We start from the raw sequence: 7,025 nt of genomic DNA, 5'->3' as shown, positions 1-7,025 counted from the left end.
CAAATCAAAACAACTGTCCTCTAATATTTGATCTTTGTTAGCCTTTTTTGCTAAAATTTACTTTAGTTATAGCTAAATTACCTAACTGTATTTTACACAGGAAAACTGGGTGGAAGCAGGTGGATTGTTGAGTTGTATCTGAGAATATTTGTCTTAAGGTCCATCCTTATTGCAGATGAAAATTAGAATAAGGGCTTACATTTTGATTCCTTTACTTCTGTAAAAAGGAAAAATACTACAGATATCTGAGTAACTCTGCTTTCTATTACAACAAATATATTTCAAAAGGCTAAGACAATCTCAGAGAGAGTAATACAACATCCTGTTTGCAATAGGACTAAAATGGGTCCTTAAGATCTCATGCAAAATATTATGTTCCAGGAGTAGTTTTTTCAGATTTACTTTCTGAGCCAAAGATGCTTCTGTTTACATCATGAAGGCATTCATAGTTCCAGCACAAGGTGCAAGCATTTCATTTTCACAGTTCAGATCAGATTGATTTAGACCAATGCAACCCTGTTAATACAAGTGAATTGAAAACACCAGAAGGGTAACCATAATCAATTTTTTTTCCCCTGACATTGATAGGAAATGAAATGGGATAGGACACTCCATCATAACAAGATTGTTGGAAACAAACACCAAGTAACTGACCTCCCAATTCAACATCAAAACTACATTAGAATGCTTCCAGAATAAATCAGGACAGGTCCTCACTTACGATGGATGGGGAAACTCTCAGAAGATTTAGTGTTTGAGTTTCATTTGGGTGGGTATCTGAAAGGCCAAATCCAGCTCTCATTAAAAGTAATCTGCAAAGCTTTTGCAAAGGGTAAGCAAAAGCAGGATTAAGCCCAGACTGATGACTGTTTTTCCATATACTGTTTTGAAAACATCTTTGCAGCATAAGAAACATTTTCAGTGGTTAGGCTTTTGAAATCTGAAGGCAAAAAACATCACTAGTTTGATCATACTGAGTTACATATTTATAACAATATAGCTGTTAAGAAGCCTGTGTTACTAACACCTCACCACCACCACTAAAGGGCAAACATAGGCTTTTTCACACTCATTTACCTGCTCCCTACCCTGTTTCATATTCTCCCACCTTCCATTTGATAGGATGTTTAAGATTTCTCTAATACTTCCCTAGACTGCGAGCCAGACATGAATTTGCTATTTAACTTGCTACGATGGCAACACCACAGACTGGGGGCACAGCTAATCTAACTACAGAGCTACCTGTGTTGTTCATCTTGATGTTCTGCAGGATCAAGGCTGCTGCCAAGGTGGTTTGGCTTACCTGGAAGTACTGCTGAAAATGTTTTCCTTAACTAGACTATTTAAATTCCCAGTATTGTTTACATATTGCTCCAGGCATCATAAACAAGCGTCTCCAGCTTGGGGCAGGTCATTGAGCAACCCCAAATTTTGCAGTCCTACCACTGCACACAGTTCTGCTAAAGAACTATTTCCAGAGGCCAAACATCACAAGCTTTAATTCTACTTTTTCTGCTTATAAAGTTCTAAGTCCTCTGTTCGCTGTTAATCCTCTGGGGTATCAGTTCTTGCCTACCTTGTGTACGTTTTGCCTACTATGCATACTAAACGTACAGTTTTCAAAAACATTTCTGTGCATTAATTACTGCAACTAAAATCACAGTCACAAAATGCAACATGAGAACTTTCTACCTCCCTCCATGATCTCCCTGGAAGAGACCCTGTGCTGCCAACCATCTGAGTGGAGAGGAGGCAGCAGGGACTTCAGGAGGATGCAGGGACTCCCTAGTTACATTAATAGTCTTACAGGCAACATCTAGCCTTCTCTCGAGGCAAAAGATCCTATTTCCCGCTGAGTTCATAACTTAGAAAAAAGCCAGTACCTCTAATACTTGCCCTTCAAGTTACTGCAGATCCTAGTGTTCCCAGCCCATCCAGTCTTTTCACTTTCTGCCTTTGGCAGTTGCACTATAGGATCTTGATCTATAATACATACTCCTTTTAAAAGTGAATAGATGCACAACAATCCATTATGGCACTTGAAAGCGCACTGTACATAGCAGTTTTAGCAAGGAAGTAGGAAAAAAACAAAATCTTAGTCTCCATAATGTTGAAATCAAGTGCATCTTAAACACAAGTGGTTTTCCAATCCTGATCTGGAGGGACATACTATAATTGCATCCTCCTAATGCCATCTCTCAAGCACGGCTGAGGCAGGTTTTGAAGTGTGTAAAATAAATAAATGGCAGAAACGAACTGGAAAAAATCTATTCTATGGTACTTTTTTAAAAAGAGCACAGGAAATGTGTATAAGTGGTGATTAATTAGTTTATGAACAAAGCCCCTAGTTAAATCACAGTTGAGCGGGAAGCCATGCCTCCCCCGCTCCCCTAACTAGTCATCCTTAATCCAACTAATCTTGCTGTTCCTAGAAGTTAATGTAATGGTGTTGAATAAATAGCTGGAGGCATTGAACACTACCACAGAGAATAATAGCTCAGCAGGACACAGCCCAGATTCATACTTGCTCTCATCTTAAAATACCATGTAGATAATAAAATGGAATTTGCTAACATGGAAAAACCTAATTCTTCTATATTCTACAAAAACATAAACCCTACCCTAAATCACTGTATACAGCTTGCAACTTGCTTTCTCTTCCAAAGCAGTTTAGCTTTAAAAGCTTTTTAAGTGACATTTTCCCTTTACCAGACACCTTCAAAAAGAAATTTTCCTATTTCTTCACTTTTAGTTATGGGAAAACTAAAACATCTGAGATTCCATTCCCACCAATTATTATCTAAGGCTTTCAGTGGGTTTCTCTAACATTTTTTAATTAAAAGATTCATAACATCCCTGGAAGATAAATGTAGTAATAGGTCCCCTGACAGACGAAGAAACAGAATCCACAATGAACTAACTTGAGATGGAGTCAAAAATGGAGGTTTTTTCCTCTATTCAAACACCACATCACATTTCTTTATGGATCAAATCATTTACTCTTTGAATGCTGAAGGAAACTTTGTGTAGACATTCTTCTTAAGAGATATGGGTGGTTAATGCTGAAACCTGCTGTTAATTTAATTTTAATCTAGCATATTAAATCGCAGACTGATTTGGTCAGTCTTAGAACACGGAGCCTTAGGTTGTGTTCCAGTCCGCTTCAAGGCCCCAATGAATTATCCCAACATTACTCTAAATAAAAGCAGAAAAACAAGATTTTAAGGGTTAAACATACTAAGGCTGGTTTTAGTAATTCACCTTTATATTGGGAAGAGGCTAAGGACCAGTCTGATTTCTGCCACAAGTGGAACGTGAATGACTTTACAGCATGCTCTAATCTATCCCTCGGTCCTATAGCCTTTTTGTAATCATCAAAAATACATTCTACAGAGCCATACAGCTAGGGAGGGGGACACATATGGAGAAACAGAAAACTGGTCCTAGAGCAGAAGACCCTCTGAGGCGTACACACCAGAACTCCAAATCCCAAAACTCTGATCACCAAACCCCAAAATTCCAATCAAACTACTATCACCAGCACAAGTTACATATACAACCACTTAAACTGATAATGTGCAGGAAGATACTGTAGTACCTAACCATTAATCTTCTATTATCTCTCTATAATCAAAGGCCCTATTACAATTTCCTATGAGTATTTTACTTTATTTCAGCTTGCATTTTGTTGTAGACTGTCAAGTCCTGTTCAGCCCTGTTCTCAGAGACAAATTTGTTTCCACACATTTCTATCTTACCATTCAAATCAAAACTCCGACTGAACAGAATGAGGTTGAAAAACCCTAAAAGTTCTTCCTTAATCACCACTTATATACATGTTAGATTTATCATGGTGCTTCCTTGCAGGACTCTTAACATCTACAGACAATACTGGTTAAAAATGTTGGCATGCCACCTGTTATTCAAAATTAGCATATACTAGGAAAATTTAGAACATTTTTCCTAGCTAAAATAATAGAGCTAGATTAAATGATTCTATTACTGAGTCATGTGGTGTATTTACAAAGGCCTTTTTCAGAGGATTATTCTCCAGAAATTGGAGTGCACATGTAAGGATTTCAGTGATTCAAAGCAAATATGATTACTACTGTTTTCATACAGAATGTGGAACATTTTCCAGTGAAAGTCTACTTTTCCTATTTTCAATGCCCATAGGTCATCCACTTTGCTTAGACATACATGCCAAAAAATACACCCCTGTATTCAGAAGACTTCCCTGATATTTCAATAATGTGTCAAAACTACTTTAAGTGCAGCATTATAACTTGAGATAAATTACCCAAACACCAAGTGAGACAATTTTTAAAGTTAGTTCTTCCATCTCTGCAATTTTCATCACTTTCAATAGCCAAGTCACAAGGAGGAGAAGCTTTGCAACCTGAACCTTAGTCATTCTCTTCAGGCCATTTCTCATCCATGAAGTCAAGTCCATAACTTCCTGAAAACTTGCTAGGTGTCCTTCTACTCACCAGTTTCAAGATGGCATCTGCAGACCTACTATTAGCCTAAGATAATACACAAAACAAATAAAAGATATACTTAAAAATGAGACCATGATGATAATAGGAGAAGCAACTTAAACATGAGTAAAAATTCTAGACAGTTGTTTGTGCTTCCAACTGAGCTCTAGGTATGCTAGTGGACAATAAGATGATGGAAAACATCACATGGAAGAAGTAGCCAGATCTTTCCAAGAGTAAAGGGACAAAAGGCAGTTGAATTGCAAAGTATCCCATGCATATTTACCTAATATATCCTAATAAGATAACGTTATCAGATTTTTTACCATTTAAGGTATTTAATATTAGTAATAAAAAAGGCTTTGGCTCCAAGATAGTGTTCTTCCAGTACTGAACTTGATTTTTTGTGGACTGCATTCCTGCTTATGTAATCACAGTACTGTGTGCTTACAATAGTAATTTTTTAAATCTCTGCCTGTGATAGCCAAGTCTTTTTGGAATGGGTTCTCTGAGTGCCCTTTTCCCCTAGCTCTTGCCTGGGAATAAAGTTTGCAGCAAGCAACACTGTAGGAATTTGGTTTCTTACTTGGAATAATAATGATCAATTCTCCCTGTCCAAAGCTTAGAGAAAATTCTTTGATGATTTTGGGGGGAATAAAAAGGTGTAACAGAACATCACTTCTTACTTATCCCAGTGAGTTTCCAGTCCAAATGTCTTTGATTTAATTGTGGTAACATACCACAAACAGAAGAATTATTTCAGGTGGATAGCACCTAAATTATAATTAATGTGTCAAGGAAGTTTCAAGGTTGTAACTTTAAAAAAGGGAGAGCAAAAGCACACATACATAGATTCTATCTACAAAACATAGTGTCTACTTCTGTCATGAGTAATTCAACTGAAGTCACTAGCGAGTTTCTTTTGGCAAAACTATCATTATCAGTCACATACTTAACAGATTAATGTCAGAAAAGACCACTACAATAACACAATCTGATTTGCTCTCTAGCAGGCTGTGATATTTCCACTAAGTGTTTCAGCATTAGAATCTCTTTCCTTAGTGAGTAAACAATCCTGATTTAATTCAGTGCTCTTAGATCACATCTGACAGCCTAACCTCAGTCAAAATATAAAATCATTATGTGCAGGTATGAGTTACTTACTATCAAAGAGCTGCACAGTTTAACTGCTTGAAAGTCTTTTGCAAGCTTCTAGCATTTGCCTGGTTCTACCTCTCAATATTCACAGCCTATGTATCAAAAACTGTCTTCCCGGTGAACTACAGCAAGAGACCTGGAAAAACCACATGGTTTTATGGGCATACCTTTGTAAGCACACCTTTGCTCTCTTAGAGGTCTAGCTTTAACCTCCAGTCTGGTTACACTAGAGATCATGGTCAAGGTTCAGCTGGGGCTAATTACCTACAAGAATTTTGTCATTTCTACAGCTGGTTCCTTAAACACCATCAGGTTAAACACACCTTCAGCTGAGTAATTTTGACCCAACATTTTACCAGGTCATATCTTTACATCCCACCCATGGCTACACTCTGTGGAAGACATGTTTTGAAGTGGCATTGGAAACATCAGGAATGCAACACAGCACCTGGCACCATAAGCTGAGCAAAACCAAGGTCAAGAAAATAAAAAGGAACTTATCCCTCCAGCATGTAGAGCAAGTCAATTACCCATAGCCAGGGCAACATCAGGAAACAAAAAATGCAAACCACCGGATGGGATTCAGAACTAAAATTAAACAAGACAGTAACAAAGCCAAAGTCAAGGCCTTGGGAACGCAGCCTAGAGACATGATAAAAAGCAACAGATAATAAAATCCCCTTATATGAAATCTCAGGAAAGCAATTTACCAATCAAACAGCTAATCCAGCCCCCAGCTGACTGGTTCATGGAAGCTGCTTGCAGGCAGCTGCAGACCTGCCAGAGCCTGATGGAAATTCTGCAGCCAGTTCAGATTAACATGAATGTCTTACACTGATATAGTTCCCAAGTTACTGTTCTTCCTATTAGCCTGTTCTTCCTATTAGCCAGCCCTGAACATCTTATTTATACTGCAAACTGTCTTAATCTCAGGAATTAAGAGTTGGTTCTTTCCCATTTGTTCTCCCATTGATTCCTACTGTACTGATGAACAGTTTTAGTGTGAGTGCATGTTTTTTTCTGCTTGTGATCTGAGCTCCTATAGAAACAGTATGACCCTGCATCTGTCTGTGTGTCTTTCTGTCCTGCATCTGATGACTTCAGAATACCTTACCTCCAAGAGGAAGCAGATGCTTCAGAAATAATTACATCTCATAAAAATAGATGTTCAATAAAAAAACAGCTCCTACTTCCTAATAATTTTTGATTAATGACTTGAATTTTCCATCTGCAGAAACAGTTCCCATTTCCAATGTTATTAGCTAGTAAACAGTATGGTTGTGTTTGGTATTACAACCCCTACAAAAAAAAACACTAAAAAAACCCCCATAATTATTTCAGTGAGAATTTTGTTACTTAGATAAGGAAGTTCTCTCTTATTTACTA

The sequence above is a fragment of the Apteryx mantelli genome, chromosome 2, assembly GCF_036417845.1.
Source record: "Apteryx mantelli isolate bAptMan1 chromosome 2, bAptMan1.hap1, whole genome shotgun sequence".
In the NCBI taxonomy this organism is placed as follows: Eukaryota; Metazoa; Chordata; class Aves; order Apterygiformes; family Apterygidae; genus Apteryx; species Apteryx mantelli.
Note: the sequence above shows the minus strand (reverse complement) of the source record.